Genomic DNA, 21,851 nt, shown 5'->3' with positions numbered 1-21,851 from the left:
AGTGTTGGGGTTTTGTGTGCTTGTTGCTTTGGTCTTTCTTTTTCTTTACTTGCTTTGTTTTTTATACTTCTTGCTGCTCCTTGAAGTTACGTGAAGATTATAGAGTTGTTTTGTAGACTTGTAGGCTCATAGGCTTGTAGGCTGTATTTTGTAGGAATTCACTGCAGAACTAAAGCTCATCTTGTAGAGTCTCGCCTGCTTTTGTAGAAATTCACTGTTGATTCGAAAACGAGGTCCGTACGTTCACTGCCAACCAAATGTGACTCTCTATTCTTGTAGCAGGATTTAAAGATGAATACAGTGAGTTGATCTTAATTTATTATCTTCAGAGAAAATCTAAGTTGAGCAGGGTATGTCTTACAGAGACTTAATATACTAAGTAAGTCTAGTTGGACCCCTCTTCTTGTTCACTCTCTCCACTACCTGTCGGTTCTATAGCTAGCCTCCTTCTGAGCTCTGCTTCCTAAATTCTGGTGTAGCAGGGGTCGTGTCACGTGTGTTACACTGTTGTTGGAATGTTCCAGAAACCTGTGTGTGAGTATGTGTGCATGTGTGTGCATGGTCACTAGGCGCTGTCGTGTGCCTATAAAGCATTCCTTGCGTTAGAGTGTGTAAGCATATTTAGCATTGCTCGATTCTCGCAGACACAATACCTGTCTCATCCTCTGACTAGCTGCTTCTATCTGTCTGTCTATCTATCTATTTATCTATTATGATTTGTAATTATAATATGAAGTCCTGATAGAGAGACTGGTAGGAAGGCAGTAGGGCAGGTGGACAGATAGAAAGGAAGGTAAGTTGATAGTTAGGTACGTAGGTAGGTAGGCAGTTAGACAGACAAGTGAGATGGTAGGTTGGTAGGTAGGCAAGCAAGCAGAAAGGATGGTAGATATTTAGCCAGTCAGGTAGGTAGATAGGTAAGTAGGTAAAAAGTATGGTTGGTAGGTACGTAGGCACGAAGGTAGGTAGTTAAGTAGGTGGTCAGGATGGAATGTAGGTAGCAGTTAGACAGGCAGGTAGGGTGGTAGGTAGGTAGACAGTTAGGCAGGCACATAGGTAGGTAGACGGGTAAGACGGATTTGACAAAGAGAGAATGGGAGGTCGATAGTTGGAGAGAACGACAGTAGGAAAATGGTTTGCCGAAAAAGAGAAAGAGAGAACTGAAGAGGAAAACCGAAAACGGGGGAGAATTGCACGAGAGAGAGAGGAGAAAAAACTGGAGTGGAAAAAGGGTGCAAGCAAGTGACTGAAAATGAAAGTGAATGACACACACACACACACACACACACACACACACACACACACACACACACACACAGTTGCAGTTACAGTGGTGACCACACAAACCTTACGATCCGTTCTGGATGGTCCTAACTTAATATTAGAACAGAAACTTAGCCTACTTGTTACAGAGGCTTAAGAGTAGGGTGGCAAAGAACAAGGCACTCTTCCAGCCTCCAGAACCTCCGTCAACCAGCCGTAAATGAAAGTACTCAAATAAAAATAAAACACCTTGCAGGACTGAATATATAAACGATATTGTTACGGAATATTACAGGAAATTACTAAAAATGAAGCTATTAACCCAAAGACGTAGACGCTAATACTACTCACCATTCAGTCTTGTGTTATTTGTCATATCAATATCAACAATTTAGGTTTATACCTTTATATTTTATTTTTTTCAAATAAAAGGTAGCCTGTATCATAAATATTTGAACTTTTGTTTTAAATCAAAAAACAAAAAAATGCTCTTATTCCTCTCAATTTTAGAAAAGTTCACTCCAAAATTTAAAAAAAATGGATTACCATATATTTAACATTACCACATGCAAGTTTTATCACTTTCTTAATCATTATATATATTTTTATAACTTTATAGAGTTGCACAGAAGGTTTTAGAACTGTTTAGAACTTTCTAGAAGAGTTTATAATGTTCTAGTATGGTTTAACATTGTTTAGAACATTCTAGAATAATCTAAATATTATAAAACGGGACGCAGTTTTCAGCATCTAACAGTTATCTTCGCAGTTTGCAGGTGAACAGCCAGCAAAATAATTGCTTACTGTGTTACTGTTATATACCATATATATTTTTTTTTCTTTCAGATAAGCATGATGTTGCACAAAAGAAATGATACTATCGTACAGAAGAACAAGGATGTCTGGACCAATAATAAGGTGCGGTTCCAGCAGTCACATAGAAGAGGAATTGTGCAGAAGATTCTTCATTAGAAGAAAAATGCAGAATGCCAAACTGGATGCAAGTTGTTGGACGTTACCAGTTTCTTGGAGGAAAATCAAATTAAGAAAAGAAAGAATAACCACATGTGTCAGATCAAGCAATACGAGCAAAGCTTGACAAAGTGCTAAAATCTCACGATGAATGTGTCAAGAGCGGAAAATATGATGCCCTAAATAAACTTTCTGATATCACAAAAGTAAATGGTCAGCAGTTATCCACTGAAGATATACAACTCTACCACCTACAAGTGCAAAGCAAAGGAGAAGTGGGGTACTTAACAGGTCAAGTTGCAAGGAAGGAAACCATTTACCCTTCAAAAAGAGAAAACTGCCTGATGAACCAATATTACCATCAACATCTTACGATCTTTCATCTAGTGGTAGTTTCACTGAATCTGATGACAGCCAATGTAAGGATGGGATAAATCATCCACCAACCAGAAAACACAACAGAAGTAAAGTTGTAACTAACTTGGTGACATCCTCTGGAGTATCGACAAATAAAGCTGCTAAAATATGCAAACAATTGTCACATGACGGTATTGACATTCCAGCTCCAAGTCACGCAGCAATTTACAAGTCAATATGCGAAGAGGCTGCAATGCTGAAGGAGGAAATGATTGAAACGTTAGAGTTGGAGACATAGTCTTTACATTTTGATAGAAAGCGGATTGATGAATATGAGTACCAGGTAGTACTACTTGAAAATGAAAGAAACCGAAATAAAAGTGGATGCACTGCGTTTGGAAAATGGCAAAGCTGAAACTATTGCTGAAGGCATTGCAAAAGTTACTGATAAATACAACTTGTGGCATGCAATAAATATGATCATTGCTGATACAATTAGCCTTAACAATGGGAAAAAGAGTGGAGCTGTTGTTAGAGTACAACAAAATGTTCTCGGATAAGAGTTTCACCAAACCACAATTTATTGGTTGTCAGCATCACATTCTGGACAGGATTCAACGTTTGGTGATGGACGAAGAACTTGGCGCTAACACCAATTCTCCAAACATCGAATATCCATTTGTCCCTCAACTAATAAAGAATTATGGAAACCTAAAATCATAGTTTGTTGATGGAACAGAAGAGATCCTCGATAAGTCAGGATGGAGAGATGACATGAAGTTTTTGTGCCATTTAACACGAGTGTTTAGATTCTTTGAAGAAAAAAAGGCATTTTTCTTTGATTATCTTTCACAAAATTCCAAATATCAGTAATGGGAGGAGGAATTCAACAGCAATTCTCGCTATCCTTGCATTCATTCTTATATTTACAACAAGGAAGACTGGAGAAGATACGCAGATTCATTTCGTACGAATGGGCAGAGTAGGGGAGGGCGGTGATGATTCGGCCACTTTTTCGAAAAAAAATCGTAATAAATAAAGTTTAAGAAATTCTTAAAATCTGCTTATTCCAAGAGGAAGCCACATCTTTTGGCTCTTTTGTGTGCTATTGTCAGTTCTTAAACTTACGACATTTCTTGGCAGTAATCCAAACTCTTAAGGTCTCCAAAATGGCCTAACCATCCCTCTTGGTGTGGATGATTCGGCCACTGGCGTTGGATGGTTCGGCCACCATGTGGGATGATTTGGCCACTTGTCTCTGGGGCTCAATTAAAGATTAGATACAGTAGAAAAATTAAGAATCAAATTTTCATCTGTGCTGACATGATTTATTGGATTTATTTTTACCTAAACAATCTCCTTTTAATGAAACAAGTAACAAACAATCTCCTTATAATGAAATTAAATGGCTCTACTCTTGCCTATCTCAGATAAAATAAAACTATAATTTTGTGAAAGAAAATATCCGAGTCAAATGAAAGCCACTTCTCTTACATGCTGTTTACTCTTAACGCATTTTAAATTCAGTGAAACAAAAATCCAAAGTTGTAATACCTTTGCCTTCACTTAGTGCTTTGTGAAACTGGTTCAGGTAATACTCCAATTATAACGATTCTTGAAACAGAAGCTTCATCAATTTCTGAGGGAAAGTAGAGAGAGAGAGAGAGAGAGAGAGAGAGAGAGAGAGAGAGAGAGAGAGAATATGTAATTTTATAGAAAAAAGGTAAGGGGATGAGTCTGTTATGATGTGGCAGGGGTAAACTAGCTCTGCTGTTGGGCCCTGCTGCGGATGTTACTGAGTGCATTGCGCAGTTGACCCTTGTGCGGTGTGGTGCGGTGAGGACCAGTCCGTTCTCCCCTTTGGGGCAAAGATGCGAATGAGTGGTTGAATGGATGAGTAAATGGGGAGTGTGTCGTCCTGTCTCGGCTACCTCCCTTTCCTTGGGGGAAGCAGCCTAGGTATAAAGATAGATAGACAGATAGAAAAAAATCATCAAATAAAGAAAATAAATCATTAGATAATTATGAGGGATGGTTCGGCCACCTGGCAACCCTGCCGAACCATCCCTCACTTCAAGTGGCCGAATCATCCCCCATGTGTAAAGATGTACACATGGCGCCCCGAAACCCAGAGTTCATAAGCTGTTCGAGTGTTATCTACTCTCACGTCACCTATAGACAATAAATGATATTTGCACTATATATGGATAACAACCCTGAAGTATTAATGGAGCTACTACTTACGTTGGATCACCGAAAAAGTACATAGGGGTCATGAAAAATCATAAAATCTAACCTGACGTTGCTGTTTCCCGGCCAACCAAAACAAAAACACATATACCATCTGTCAGCAAGATCACGCAACTTCATGTGAAATCTCAATGATCTAGGTCCCCTACATTATTCAGGAAGGCCAGTGGCCGAACCATCCTCCTGGCCGAACTATCACTGCGCTCCCCTACTGGTTTTCTAATTAGGTTTACAATGAAAATAACTTCAAGAACTTGTCAGAAATATTGAACCCTTACAAAACAGCACTAAACTCATTGCAGAATCACTGGAAGCAGGAGCCATCCTTACTCAACATACCAAGAAGTAATCAGTGTGCAGAAGGAGCAAAGTGATGGAGGAACTTTATGCTGCCTGCAGAAACAAAGCCAAACTGCAACTTCGATTTATTTTAGGTAATAAACAGTGGTTTTAAGTATTAATCCATTTGTATAAGTTTTTTTTTTATTATTACTATTATTATTATACATGTAAATATACACTTGCAAAAATCGAAGTTTTTATTTCGGGGTGACCTTTTTTTTTTTTTTTTTTTTTAACTCAGAGGAATAATGGCTTTTTTTTTTTTTTTTTAAGCAAAAGTTCATCGACTTGGGGTACAAGAACATAAGGTTGTAAAAAAGTTATAACCCTAATCCACATACAAACACACACATAATTATACCTAATATATACTTAAGTGATTTTGCATTGTTCCATTAATGTCTAAGTTCTCCGTTCCCGCACAGGCAATGCTCTTTATCCTTCAGTAGGGATCTTATCTTTTTTTTATATTTTTTTTATTTCTGATTTTATTATTAACGACCTTTCCTGTTGGCCTATTCCATTTGTTAATAACACTTGATGAACAAATATTTCTAACCTAACTATGTCCAGAAAGTTTAAAGCTATTCTAAAGTATGGGTATATCTGAGGGAAATTTGAAGACAGTCGCTGTATCAATACATATACTAAATTCCTTGGTACCCATATTTCAGATTTAAAAAAAAAAAAATGGCCAAGTTCCTGAAGGATGTCCTCATCAGATTTGTTATGAGATGAACAAACTTTGGTTATCTTCACAATACAGACTCCTTATTAATTTTCTGTGTCCGTGCTCAAGTGTGAACATCAAAATCATAACGTAAATTTTACGTGGGGACGAACTCTGCATTTACAAATGCTTAGTTTCAGCTTACTCGCCTTTCATACTTTTCTTTGTCCTGTCATTTTACAGTCGCCTGATCTAAATTTCTGAAAGTGTGCCTGTCTGTCTGTGTGTTTGTTCGCTATGGTAGTTTAGAAGGAACTATCTAGAGGGCTACAAAAAAGTCTACGAAGGTAACATTATCCGGGGATGGTGTTGGTGTGGTTTAAAGTTGCTATAGTGGCGTCCTTGAAAGCCAAAGTTAGAACCAATTAGAACCAATCAAAAACTCTGTGGAAGAATGGTGGTCAGCTACCTGAGAATTTTTACTTCTTCACCAATATGAATATTAGCTACTGTATATTGGGTTGGGTGGCTATGCTAATTGATGGGGTAGGCAAGGGAATGAGATGGGTAGGTGTAGTGAGGCAGGGTGGGGCAGTATTGGTGGATGAGTGGGTGAGTGGAGGGATGAGTGAGTGAGTGGGTGGATGGGTGGGTCGACAAATGTGGGTGACTCAGTGGGCAGAGTGGGTGAGTGGACAAGGTAGGTGGATGACTCACTGGGCATGGTGGGTGGATGGGTAGTGAGAAACAAGATCCACACGGTGATTAGGTGCATGGCAGGAATAGATCCATCAGGAATTTGTCTCTAGATAAATGGGCCCAAGGAGGAAAATAGGTCCTTGGGGTTAATCTTTAAAAATGAGGGTGGGCACCTAGGGTCCCTGGCAATGTCTGTATGCACGGTCACAGTTTTTTTTTTTTTTTTTTTTTTTTATACCATGGGAATGCTGGGTACCCCTGCTAGTATTATTTTAAATGCGATTGCGAACTTATAGCATTTTAAACGGCTCAATGCATACCTTGTCACTTGTATGACCACTGACCTGTTTTGTTAAAATACTGACGAAAGCTTGATTTTATCGTGAAGGATTCAGGAGGAATTATCTATTTTCTGAGTCGCCTGCGAGTATTGATTTAAGCCAACACCAATGTCAGTAATGTATGCAGTAACCAGAATTGGTTCCCAAAGTGATCCATGTGGCATTTCACTACTTACTGGTGCCCATGTACCCATGGAGATGAATCTCTGTTAACTGACACACTCTGCCATCACGTAACCAGCTATTCAGCCAACCATATGTGTTTCTCCGACTCCCTAATACCTTAATTCTAAGCAGCAATTTATCATGGGGTATCCTTTTAAGAGCTTTATGACAGTCAGTTAAAAACATAATCATTAATGCTTTTGTTATTAATTATTTTTTTACCTCTAGCATGACCTGATATGACCTCCACTCGTGTATCTTGGGTATCTTTAATTACGTCAAATTTTCCTAAATGATGTATTATCATGTCCCTAATTATAGTTTTGGCAACTTACATACAACAGGAGTTACGGTAATTGCTGTGCAATTTTCTGACAACATCCCTTAGTTTCCAGTCATCAGAGACCATTCCTTCTCGCAGCGCCATGCGAAATATATGGGTTAAGCGTTTAGCAATTTCGTTTATTACTTCCAGGAAAACTTTTGAGCAAAATACTTTGGTTCACGACATTCTCTGCATTTTGTTCATAATTCTCACACGGCACTGTCTATGATATTGATATCCAGTAGTCTGTGTGGTCACCCGGCTGTAGCGCTTTTTTTTTTTTTTTTTTTTAATATGCATATATATTATTTTACTGGCAAATATCTTAAACACTTTTCAGCACAGTTGATGATCCATTTGAGCAGACTGGGTGATTGATGAGACTGTTAACCAAGGAGAAATATGCTTACCAAAAATTAAGGTTTATCGAAGTTCATGGGTTCACAGTTTAGCTCTCAAACTGTGGGAGTAACCTACATCCATTAGGTAAAAACAAACTGAGTGTTGCTTTATTTTCTGCAGTAAAAACATGCCTGAAAGCCCCTCTATGGAGCGAAGTATTTTGTAGTTACCGATGTTACTTGCCTTTTGAAACTTGTCCACGTACCAGTGCCAGTTATAATTTGTTGTTAGGTTATTTGTTGCAGGACCCATAACATTGTCTGGAGTTCGTAGTGCTTTCATGTGCAACATTTACTTCGTATGGACTCTGCCTGACGACTAAAATTTTTAACTCCTCGTCTAGTATCCTTGTATTTGTCAGCGTACAGTACGAAGTACTTGGATTATTATTTGTTTTTTAGTTGAGTAAAGTCCATTCCTGTACATTATTGATGGAGGGATTCTTTGTTACACTACACACACACACACACACACACACACACACAGGAAGAAGACTAAGAAGAAGAAGAAGTAGAAGAAGAAGAAGAAGAAGAAGAAGAAGAAGAAGGAGGAGGAGGAGGAGGAGGAGAAATTACACCGAGGAGAAATAGATGCTATGTAGAAAAATTGAAAGTGAGAGAGAGAGAGAGAGAGAGAGAGAGAGAGAGAGAGAGAGAGAGAGAGGAAAAAAAGAACACAAGAAGTGATGTAGGATAGGAAAGCTTTGTAACTATGATTTTTTTTCGTTTTCTGAACTGGAGACAACAGCCACACCCAACTTTTTATTTCAAGTAATATTACAGTTTCCCCTCCGTTCTTTTCTGTTTCTTTTTTCTCTTTCGGCGAGGGTGAGAGCTTCCTTTTACATTTTCTTTGTTTCTTTTCCGTTCTCCTTCATTTTCTCTCTTGCCTTCTCTTCCTCCTACACTGTGTTTCTCTCCACCTTTGTATTTTCCCTCTTTTCTTCCCAATTTTTCCATTACCCTTTCTTTCTTTCTTTCTCTCCCTTTCTCCTTTATATTCTGTATCCTTTTTTCCCTTCACTTTCTCCTTTTCTTTTCAGTTGTCCTCCTTCCTGTACAATTATCCATTTTCTCTCATCTGTCCCTCTCTTCTCAATTTTCTCATAATCTTTCCCTTTTTCCTTCTTTTTTTCTTCCTTTCATCCTCCCTTTCTCATTTTATCTTCTTCTCCTCTCATTCTTCTCCACAGTCTCCTTTTCTTTTGCATTTTCTTTAAATCTCGTCTTCATTTTTTCTCTTCTCGTCCTTTTCTTCGTTTCCTCTCTCCCTTTCGCTTCTACTGTTATCATCTCCTTCCCTTTCTCTTCCATTTTCTCTCTTTTGCAGGTCAAAACCATAATATCAGGTAATAATTTCTGCATCATTCTTGTTTTATTTTCTATTCTTCGCTTTCCTAGGTTGTCCGAGCTAATGTCTCTTCCGTATATCTGTCTTTCCCCACCCCCCCTCCTCCTTTTTATGAGTCCGCCTCTGGCCATAGACGTAACAGCCTGTTCCCAAGGCGCAGCAGTCTTCCTACGTATCACCACTTCGGATCTTAACACCCACCGTCCGTACTGAATACATGCCAGGATTATCTCATACAGGAATCATATATTAATACTAGTCTTTTTTTTTCGAGATATTGGTGAGTCTTATGGTAAAACATCTTAGTCTTTAACGAAATACAAATACATAAATTACTCCATTGCCCAGCCGGGAATCGCACTGGCGTCCATTAGATGAGCACACCACTCTACTGACTCGGCCACCAGCTCCCCCACCTCATTTCTTACTCTTTTTTTCTATGTGGCATCTATCAAATTCCATAACTTCCTCTCATACATAACTGTCGTCCCCCCCCCCCCCGTCTGTCCGTATGTCTGTCTGTCTGTCTGTCTCTGCCTGTCTGTCTGTCTGTCTGTCTGTCTCTCTCTCTCTCTCTCTCTCTCTCTCTCTAAATGTACCTGTAAGTCTTTTGGATGAATGTTTTTCTTTGTTTTGGCAATACGATATTTCGACATTTTTCCCACTCCCCCGTGCGGTCGTATTCTACGCAACTTTATTTCTGGCCTCCCTCACTCTTTCCCTCGCTCTCTTGTTCCCTCTCCCACTTTTTCTCTCACACACGTACAAACACAAATGCACGCGCAAAAATGGAGAATATACAACTCTTCTTCATGTAGATATACTTGTGTGTATCCATCGTTCTGTCAATATCTCTCCTTATCTATCAGTCAGTCAGTCTGTCTGTCCGTCTGTCTCTGTGTGTATATACAGTATATATATATATATATATATATATATATATATATATATATATATATATATATATATATATATATATATATATATATCGTCGTTTCCTTTTCGTTTTTGAAGACTCCAACATGCTTGCATTCGTCGGCCTTGGTCACCTAATGACGACCTTCCATGCTGCTGAATCTGTGACAGCTTCCCTATTCCCTGTATATACATAAACATCTATCTGTCTGTCTATCTATCTATATATCCATCTATCTGTTTATCTACTATCTCTTCCTCTCTCTCTCTCTCTCTCTCTCTCTCTCTCTCTCTATCTATCTATCTATCTATATTTATACTATATACAGAGAGAGAGAGAGAGAGAGAGAGAGAGAGAGAGAGAGTTTATGTATGATCAATTACAGATATTTAAATTCGCACCTATTCACACAGGCGTACACGGTTGGATTTACACATTTGCATTACCCCACCTTTCTCTCTCTCTCTCTCTCTCTCTCTCTCTCTCTCTCTCTCTCTCTCATACACACACACACCCGAGGGACGAGGAAACATGTGGGGTTAGGGTAGGGGCGTGTGGGGGCGTGGAGGCCAACACACAATAGGTTAATACACTTTTTTAGTCGGTGGACAGTTTAAAGCCCAACCCTGTTACATTTTTCATGCATCTGTCTCCAGTGTGTTGTCCGACCCTGGCCGTAAAAAGGAAAATGGCAGAAAAATGTAAAGAGTAAAACGCGAAACACTATCAAAAGGGAAATGGGGAAAAAGGGGAGAGGATGTAAATTATTAGTAAAATGAAATAAGACAAAAAGTAATGGAGGTTGGAAATGAAAAAGAAAAATATAGAGAAGAGAAAAGGAAAGAAGAATAAACAAGAAAATAAAAAAAATGAAAGAGAGAAAATGGAGGTTGATAAAAAACAGAGAGGAAAGGAAATAAAACGATAATGGAGAATAAAGGAGACTAATTGAAGTACTGGATAAAAATGAAATAAATTAATAAGAAAAATGGGAAGACGTAAAAATGAGAGAGAATTCTATCTAATGCCATAACCCTCAACCCCGTAAGAGGTAGCCACAAACAGTTCGCCTCTATGTCGCCCAATCCCCCACCATTTAGTTGACCTTCACCCATCTCACACCCCTCTCTTTCATTTATCTCTCCACTCCATCCCTTCAGCCCATCCTCGGCCTCCCTTTTCCTCTCCCCCCTCCACCTCACTCGCAGAGACTCTCCTCGTTAGTCTCTCGCTCTCCATCCTCTCAACATAGCCAAACCGCCTCAGTGTATTTCTTCTAACGCTTCCTCTTATCCACTGCCACACCACATCGCTCCGTCACTTCCTCATTTGTCAGTCTGTGTCTTCATGTAGCTCCACATGCTCCTCTCGAATAACTAACTTCCACTGTTCTCACCCATGACTTGTGTACTTTCAACGAGGTCCAAGCTTCACTTCCATACGTTAGAGATGGTATCACAATACTATCATGCAACGACTTTTTTACTTTCATGCTCACTTCCCTATTTCTTATCAATGCTTTCAAAGAACCAGCCACCTTTCTTCCCTGTTGTACCTTTCCAAGCACCTCACCCTCCAAACTTCCATCTTTACTAATCACACTGCCCAAGTACTTGAATGAACTCACATTTTCCATTTCCTCCTCATCCAGCCTCGCTGAACATTCAGTGACTTCATTTCTTTCAAAGACCATAACTTTACTCTTCCCTACATTCACCTTCAGATTCCGTTTTTTACACTCTCTCAAACACATTCACTAAGCCACGCAGTTCCCCTTCGTCTTCACTTAACAATACGTAGCCTACTTATCAACTGCAAACAACAGTACGGAGAGTTTCCAAACGCTGCCCTCCCTCATTAGGGCCGCTCCAACATCCACTGCCCTACTTTTTTTTCAGACAGAAAAATTCACTCATTTCACCATCCACACGCACTGCAGCCTTAGCATCCTCATACATACTCTTCATCACATTCAACAGCTTCCCATTTTCTCCATATAGTCTTAATATTTTCCACAATCCTTGTCTATCCATCATGTCATGTGCTTTCTCCAAAACCATGAAGGTCGCATACAATTTCCTTTCCTTCTCTAGAGATTTTCCACTAAAGACCTAAGGATGAAATTATGATCTACACAACCTCATCCCTTCATAAAATCTCCCTGTTCTTCTCCAACTCATTCCTTTGTTATTTACTTAACTCTGTTAATAAATGTCCTGCCACATACTTTTCCTATTTTACTTAGAGGACAAATGCCCCTGTGATTACCACACGCTTCTTCTTTCCCTTTTCATTTATACAGGGGAATAATTATACATGATTTCCAATCCTCCGGAACTCTGTCTTACTCCCAGGCCAATCTGCACAGTGCACATCTTCCATATCCGTTCTACTACTATCTCTCCCCCATGTTCCAGCATTTCACCACACACTCCATCAATTCCTGGGGCTTTCCCCATTTTGACTTTCTTCATTCCTTCCATTATTTCCATACCAACTGATCTCTTCCTCCCTTCTAACATCCCTCCTTCTCCTAGCCATTCCCCAACCACTTATACTCGCATTACTTTCATTCTCTGTGTTTAACAGAATCTTAAAGTGTTCTCTCCATCTGTTCACGTTTCTCCCATCTCCACTATCAATCCGCCATTTTTATCTTTCACTTCCCGGCTAACTTCTCTATCACCTTGTCTTACTCTCTTTAACTCCTTCCAGAACATTTTCTTACATTCCCTCCACTTTACACTCAGATTCCTTCCAAATTCCTCATTCACTCTCTTCTTGCTCTCCCTTACTAATCTTTCACCTCTCTCTTCCTCTCTTTATATAACTCTCTTTTCCGTCTCTCAACTTCCTCCATGCCTCTGTTTCCCATCCACTCACAATATGCGTTCTTCTTTTGCGCCGCAGCTTGTCTCACCTCTTCATTCCACCATGCTGTTTCTTGCACCCCCTTACGTCTTCTCTTAATCCCACACACCACCTCACATGCTGCACAGATTTCTTCAGTGAATATTTTACACACACCTTCCACCTCCCCCATCTGCTCCAAGTCATATTTACCCAATCACTCCTCCACTTTTCTCTTATATTCTGCCTTGTTTTCCATCCTCTTGCAATCTTTCTACCCTCGTTGTATGGCCTACTTCCTCCTATCCTTCCCTCCTTCTATTCCTACACCGCGCGTGAACCTTGGCTTTCACTACCTCCAAGTGGTGGTCCGAAAGTTCACTACCCCAAGTGTGTTTTTGCATCCATTACATACCTTCCCATTCTATCATTCACACACACATAAGCAGTCATTGCTTGCCGTTCATTCAGTTCACCACCCACCCTTCTCATCACTCGCCGCATATACCTGTGTATCATTTTGTGCCTAAAGAGGGTATTGGCTAACACCAACCCCGTTCCTGCACAAAGGTCCCCTAGAGCACTGCCATTCTCATCCACTTCTGCAGGCACACCCCACTCACCATCTACTCCATCCACCTTCACATTCCCTACTGTACAAGGCGGAAATTATAGGAGGAGACGGGACTAAAACAGAAATAGGATAATAAGAAAAAGTGGGAATATGCCAAAATGAGAGAGGATTACAAACAGGAAAGGGGATTTTGAAGAGTAGATTTAAAATGTAGAATAAAAGCGAGCCATTGGAAGCTTGGTGGCGTAATTACCGCAGTGACACACACAGCCTGTAAGCCCATTAGTACCACCACCTGTCTTTATATTTATTTCCTTCGCTCTTGACAGCCAGCTTAATTCAGCATCGTGGGGATCAGTTGTACTTAAAAGGTGAAGCAACTGTCCCCCAAAATCTCCGGGGTACAAAAATATCTTATGTTTCTTCTGGGCACTACTTTTCATTCAAATCCCGACAGATCGCTTGAGGTGAGGCGATTTAACAGGTCAGCACGATAGTTCTTATAATATTTGGTACCGCCAGACGATCTTATTCATCCCAGTGGAAACTTCTTGATGTGCAGGTGTCATAAGCAATCCATATTAATGCCTTCACTGTGACGACGATTATAATATTCCAATGTGTTTATTGCCACACGATTTAGCTAAGGATATCTCGGACTGAATGAGTTAGATTCATCAAGACTCCTGGCTCTTACTTCTCTCTCTCTCTCTCTCTCTCTCTCTCTCTATCTATCTATCTATCTCTCTCTCTCTCTCTGACTTCCCTTTTTAATCCCTTCCTGTGGTGCTGGTGCTAACGAGAATTAACGAGCGGAGATGTGAACAAGAGTTTTATTTTTCCTCTGTAACATATTGCATTCATGATCGAATGAAAAAAAGAGAGGCAAATGTCATTCAGTAATTGCGAAGCGTTTTTCAGCTGGGTGAGATAGCGGCGGAAGTATTCATGGGACAGGCAACAATGACGGAAAGTGAGGACGGCACGACCAATGCTGTTGATGATGATGGTGATGAAAGCCATACCAGCCTATCAATCTATCTACCTATCTTTCTATCTGTTTGTTTATCTGTCCATTTATCTATCTGTTTCTCTCTATATACACATAGATAAATAGACAGAGAGAACGATAGACAGATATGGATATAGATATCGCAAAGTTATAAGAATCACTGGTAGATTTGTAACTTTGTCTCACCTTACGTTTTGCCCTTTTGTGTCTAGCCTACCAGTCTATCTTCTAACAATTTTCAGTCCTGTTTCTGTACGTCCCTACCTCTACCTGCCAACATCAAAATCCGCTTACGCTTGTCTATCCCTATGTTATTTTTATTTTATTAAATCTTTTTTTTTTTTTTTCGTCTATGTCTCCCTACATCTGCACCTCCCTACATGTGTCTCCCCGCATGTGTCTCCCTAGCTCCCCCCCCCATGTATGTTTCGCCTTGCCTCTGTGTCTCCTATACGTGTGTGTCGCCCTGCGTTTGTGTTTCTTTATGTCTGTATCACCCTACACCTGCGTCTCCCTACACCGCATATCTCTATTTGTGTCCCCATTCACATGTCATCCTGCAGCTTGTGGCTCACCAGAGGCTGTCTCCTTGTGTCTGTGTCATTTTGCATCAGTCTTTCTGCATCACTGCCACTCTGCGCCTGTTTTCCTACATCTGTGCATCCGTAAGTCCGTATTACCCTGCGTCTTTGTCTCCCTGCATGTGTCGCCGTACGTCTGAATCTCCTGCGTCTATCCCTGAACGCCATTCCCCCCTTTCTGTGCCTCTTTACTTTTGCCCTCTCACAGCTGTGCCTTCCTCACTCTGTTTCTCTCTACACCTGTGCCTTCATAACACAGGTGGGTGGAATGGCATCCCAGCAGGCCAACGTATCAGGGGACAGGCTGCAGTGATGTGATGTACGATGATGAGGGGCAGGAGGTGATGCTGTCTATATACTCCACACCCGTAACAAACACAAGTCGCACAGTAGCCTTGACACCTTCAGCATAATGACTGACATAAGATATCAGGCATAAAGAAGTGGCGTGTGCTTACTTTCATTCTCACCACGGCAACACCGTCTGTATCGACTTGCTGCATGTGCTCATTTCATTCGGTATGCACCCACGTCATTCAACCTCACACCAGACTTTATAATCCCTTAAAATTACCCCTCAGAGGCCGTGGCCATTCCATCAGGGGATTAACCCTGCCACGCCTGCGGTGCGTGGAAGTTCCTGATGGAGATTAATCGAACTTCTGATCCAACAGAAACAGGTACTGTATATAAAGCTATGCATACTCCTTAGCCAGTTGTGAAATACTCCTGTACTATATTTGTGTGTTGCAAGCTGTACCGAATTATATAGCCACCGAAGACAAGAAATGAATATGATGCCGTCCCGTGTGGTAGCATAAGGCTTCTTTAATACCATCTTTACAGGGCTTATATTCCCGCCCTGCACCACCGTCAACCGCCAGCCCACCCCAGCCGAGCCCAGCCCGATTACTTGGCACCACCTTCATCTTCGAAATTCCAGGAGGAATATATAACTTGCAGTTTAGCAGTTGACCTACAGCGCACATGTTCTCAGGGTATGCTGTACGGTCACACCAAAAAGTATCGGTGCACACTTGACGCGACGCAATTAAAGACACTGGGTGATGGCTAATGGAAACAGAACCACGATTTTTTACCCTATGTGCTCTTAGAAAGATGCTTTATATGTCTCGTTTGTGACATTTTGTAGTCCGTCCTGTTATGTATATGAAAATGATTATCGATATATCTTATTGAGAATGATGAGCTCTACTGATGATTTTTTTGGGTTTATCATCTTACTCTACCTGCTCGATACTTTTTTGGATGACTGAACATTCCTGTCATTCCCCACCACCCACCATCCTTCCATACCTTCCGCCCACCTCACACATTTCTGTTCTGATATGGTGATTATACTAACACAGACTGCAGTTTCTGCAGGTCGACATACAGTATGCCGCTCTTTTTCAATGGGGTTTTCACCTATCCGGTTTCACCACCTACCATCATCGCAATCCATCCACCCACTCTCAGTTCATCCCACCCAAGCCTGGAAAAAAAAAAAAATCCGACAATAATGATATTTGTTACAAGCATTTACAGGTACAGTACGTTTTGATTATTTTCATTGGCCTACATCCCTCTGGTTGACCTGGAGGGAAATAAAGGAAGCGAAAGACTGAACTATCATATCCTGAAAATCACGGACCAGACGGGGCTGATGCTTACTGTAGGGCCGTAGGCTACATCTTGGTGGTCATGATTTGAGTCAGGCTATATAGCTGCAAATCTATGTAAGAACTATGTGACTGCAGTAGGCATGACTTTGTGTGTTTGGGTCCGAACATGGGTAGAATGAAAAAATGATTAATCGAAAGTAACCTGAATGGAGGTGAACGAAACTGAATACATCTGAGACTGTTCGCATTTTTTCCTTTTCAACTACAGAAAGGGATAGAAGTCAGCTCCCGTAATTCGTTCAGTGCAATTCTATTTCTATTTCTTACAGTTTTCATACTGTTTTATTTACCTTAAATGGAAACCAGTCCTAGGAAAGGCTTTAAAAGAATATTTGGAAATGAAACTGAGAGTACGTGGGAGGAAATGAACGGTTTTAATTAACGTTGTAACTCCCTGCGGACACGTTCTGGCCAACACTGAAGGTAAAAACCGCTGGTGGTGCCAAAAATGTACCGAAAAATCCTAAATTTTGTGACTTTTTTTCTTTAACCACATCAGCATCGCTGTGTTCTTTATATCATCATGTTCTATTGCTGCTGCTAGACATTTTCAAACAGTTTAATGAACGCCTTTCGTAGATAAGGAGTTAAAGTGAAGAATATTATAGTAGTCCATGCAGAGTTGCAAACAAAATAATGCATTTAGTAATAGTTAGTGGCGACGATGAAGAGTAATATAAAGTGACAAGCGGATTAAGAGAGAGAGAGAGAGAGAGAGAGAGAGAGAGAGAGAGATTAGTCTTGGCTGTCTTACCGTCTGGCGGCGGCTGCCCTCCCTGCTTCACCTATATCCCTTCCTTGTGTGATTCACGATCTGTCTGCTGCCTGTCTGTCTGTCTGTCCCCTAAAGTCTCTTTTTCGTTATTGCAATACCTTTACAATGTAAATCTGTTTGGAAAGGGCATCAGTGATTATATAGATAGATAGATAGATAGATAGATAAATAGGTAGATAGGTAGATAAACACACTGAATTACGAGTGTTATGGTATACGCTTCATAGTCTTTTCCAAATATCTCATTTGCATTGCATTCAACTCATTCATTCTAAGGGTGCCATTTTTTTTGTTTTTTATGCTTGCTACTTTTCGATAAACTTATTCAGTTAACAAGTCTTCCTTAACCCCTTCACCACAGGAGGTGTTTCTATACCTGGACAGAGTCATCGGGTGGTTGCCTGACCTAAACGGAATAGATGTTATGGTCATAATGGTGTTATTCGGTTTTGCTCCAAGTACATTAAAGACCTCGGGTAAATCCCAAGAATTCTATCAACCTGATGCCATTACATCGAATCCATATCAGTGATTTATACATAGTTTTAAGTGATTTTGCTTAATCCAATTATTTCGAGTTTTTTTTTATTTAAAGTGGATTTATTCTGTGGAAAATGAAGTACTCGGGCATACCGCTAAAATTCTCTTCACGAGAGAACGCACCTAGAAAACATTAAACGATTTTCATATGGTTTTGTCTTATCGACATGTCTTAATTCCACAACATTTCATTCAGGCGTATCCTCTGCACAACGAAGAACTTGAGGAAATCGCCAAAATTCTGTGCAACTGAGAACGCGGCTGGAATCCATTTGGGTGTCGTATTCAGTAGCATTACGGGTGGCGCGGTTACTGTGCCATTTCTCTGCAACACGACCACTTTCAGCCCCCAACGGTTTCCGCAACAACCCTGTATCATAGCGCTATTGTTGCTACCTATACCCCCACCCCCACACCCACCCCACCACCGACACTCACCTTTTTGTATGTTGTTATTTTTTGGTCGCAGCTTTTTGAATGCAGATTACTCCACTGTTGTTGGTCTTGGTGGGGCTGTTTTGTAAGTTTTAACCGCGCGATTTCGGTGATGCACTGGTTTGTTGTTGCTACCACCGAAGATTTTTGTCGACTTAAAAGGATCCTCTTTTTGTTAAGGGCCGGTAAATGATGCCTATATGTAACTATTTCGTTTCGAAAAGATTAACGTAGACTGCATAAATCGTCGGAAAATAGTAAGGATAAAATGACGTCTGCCGGCTGCAGGAGCAAATACTGACACCGCAGATGCCACTCTTTAACTGAATAAAATCGTCTGGCAGCAGCATGAATAATATAGCTAACATTTAACTAGTCCCTTTTTCAACTCTTAAAAGAGACACCACTCCTGTAGTTGAACAGTCTTCTGGTGATAGGAAGAAAGAAAGAGTTATTATCTATGGGGTTATCCATCTCAGTGCGATCACGTCCAATACTTGTTTATTCATGGTACTGGCAAGGGCAGCCTTCATTTACGTTTTCAGCACGAGAGACCTTTCTAATATTGACTAAAATCATCTTGAGATTACATGGAAACCACCGCACTTGATTGAAAGAATTAAGAAATATCACCTACTCAAAAGGGTTATGGGAGACACCTTAGATGACTAGAGGCGACTATTTAGCTTAAAACAATTGCTTACATGCAGGAAGAGCCGGTAAGTTTACATAATTATACTCCAAGCGTTACGATGGGTGGGACTGAGGAAACGTAGGTACAGTACTGTACAAGTATTTCTTTTATAGAAAACGGAAGCTTCGTCTGATAGTCATATTGGTGAGATTTTTAAGTGAGGATGTTAGCTTCTTGAAGGCCATGGCTTTTTGAAATTCGTTTTGGTTTATTTAGTATATTCAGCTTTATGACATAGAAGAAGAAGAAAAAAAAAAAACAAGACCAAGAACAAGGAGGAGGAGGAGGAGACTAGGTACAGCCCTAATTTACCCCATCACGGCAAGGTATCTTCCAAAAGTTAAATGTTCCTTGAGCAACAAGAATGGGTTAATGTTTGACCGTGGAGAAATTTCTGTCTGCTCACCACACTCGACCTTCAACTGCAGCGAAAGACTAACTTTTCCCTTTTCATCCGAAATGTTTGTCGTGCTAATTTTTATTAATGTCGGTACATTAGGTTTTTCTGTAAACCAGTAAAATTATGTGATGTTTGCAGAGGTAAAACGCAAAGTAGCCAGTTAGCAGTTAGAGGGTGAACACTTTTATTACTAAAAAGAAAAGGACAATAAACTTGTTGGCCTCATTAACTTTTCGTGTTCAGGTTAAGAATCCAATAATTTTTAGTTCATAATGGATTATATTAGTCTGATTAGCTTATTTCTTATGTACTTCATCATCATCATCATCTTCATCTTAAGTGTAACTGCTGTGTATCTACTATCGGATCATATAACAGCAAAATATAAACGAGTAATTAAGCTGAAGTAAATGGCAGTACTGTAAGACCCGTCAGGTGGACACATGTTAAAATCTTGGAATAAATATTTCGGATTACTGTGTATATATTTTGTCATTGTCAAATGTCAATAATACTTTTGCTAATTGAAGTACGAGTGCCAATTTTCTTCTGCAGCTGTGTGTGTGTGTGTGTGTGTGTGTGTGTGTGTCCCAGGGGAAGGGTAAAAATTAATAGGTGCTTATGATAAAAGAATCAGAAACTGCATTATATTTGAAACGCTGTTACTAAACAGTTCACTGATTATTCCAGAGTGACCTGTATCGAAAATCTGCTTCCTGACAGCCTGTTTTACGAAACCTTCACTAATGTATATCTATCCGTCTGTGCCTCTCCACCTTGTATATCCATCCGTTTTTACCACTCCACCCTGTATATCCATCTGTCAGTGGATCTCCATCTGTGTGTACCCATCTGTCTGTGCCTTTCTACCAATGCATATCTGATCGTGCCTTTCCGTCTATGTATATCCATTTCGTCTGTCCATCTCCATCTATGTAAATCCTTCCCTTTGTTCCTCTCCCACTATGTATATCCATCCGTCTGAGCCTCCCCATCTATGTATATCCATCCGTCTGTGGCTCGTCACCTTATATATCCATTCGTCTGTGTCTCTCCACCTTGTATATCCATCTGACTGCGCCTCTCCACTTCGCATAAGCATCCCTCTGTGCCTCTCCATTTCGTATATCCAACTTTCCGTGCCTCTCCACCTTATAATGTCCATCCGTCTGTGCCTCTCCATCTGTGTATATCCATCCGTCTGTGCCTCTCCATCTGTGTATATCCATCCGTCTGTGCCTCTCCTCCTATGTACATCCATTTGTATGTGCCTTCCTTTCTCATTCTCTTCCTCCCTCTCTCAATCCTCCCTGTCATACCCCCTATCCCTCTCTCCCAACTTACGTTCCTTCTCTCCTCTCTCCCCCTCTTTTTACCTCTAGTCTACTCCATATATACGTAACTCCCTTCTCTCCTTTCTTCCCTCCCGGTCCCCCTACATGCCTACTTTTCCTCCGCCAATCCTTCCCTCCTTTCATTCCGTCTTGTCTTCCTTCTTCCCCCTCTCTTCTCTCCCTCTATCCTCGCCTTCTTTTTCATTCAACATTCCTTTCCATCTTTCCTGCTTGCATTTCAACCGTCCATCCTTACGCTTCCTTTTCCTCCTCTCTACATTCTTCCTCCTCCCCTTGTTGGTGGTGGATGGACTTCATTTGACCACAATCTGCTCAGCACGCCTCAGATGTCTCCTGAATGATTGTGTACACTCTTCCTGCGGGGAAACGCGCAGCACAGACACCGTACACAATCATTACAAAATCATGAGTCTCTAAGACTCATGATTTTGTTAATGACTGTATTTTGCATTTGTGAATCGTCATTAAATCCAGAACAGTGAGATTTTATAGCAGAACATTTACCAGGTTACATCTTTTTCGGTAATGAAACAAATGGGAGAATGGGTTGTGTTGCACTGCTATGTATTAAAACTTCCTTCAGTCCTAATTCTAATACCACACATTGGTAATACTAACATAATTATCTTTCAGTTTATAAATGAATCACTGGGAAATATGGTGCCTGGAATAAATTATCATCTGCCTGCCCAGACGTGGGAACCCGACAATAAAATATATGAACAATTGTTGCATAGGAGTTATCCAGTGTACTAGGATCACTGGAGATTTTAATCAGCTCGTAACAAGATGTAACAAAACGTCCCCCAAAACAAAGCTGGATTTGTACACTATGTTGCATGAAGTCTCGCTTTATGAGTTTGTGCAGCAGTCAATGTACAAGTATGGAGGAAATGTG

Source organism: Coenobita brevimanus, chromosome 100 (assembly GCF_032717465.1).
Source record: "Coenobita brevimanus isolate Jiangsu-jjx chromosome 100, ASM3271746v2, whole genome shotgun sequence".
In the NCBI taxonomy this organism is placed as follows: Eukaryota; Metazoa; Arthropoda; class Malacostraca; order Decapoda; family Coenobitidae; genus Coenobita; species Coenobita brevimanus.
The sequence above is the reverse complement of the archived record's forward strand: the minus strand, read 5'-3'. Positions refer to the sequence as shown.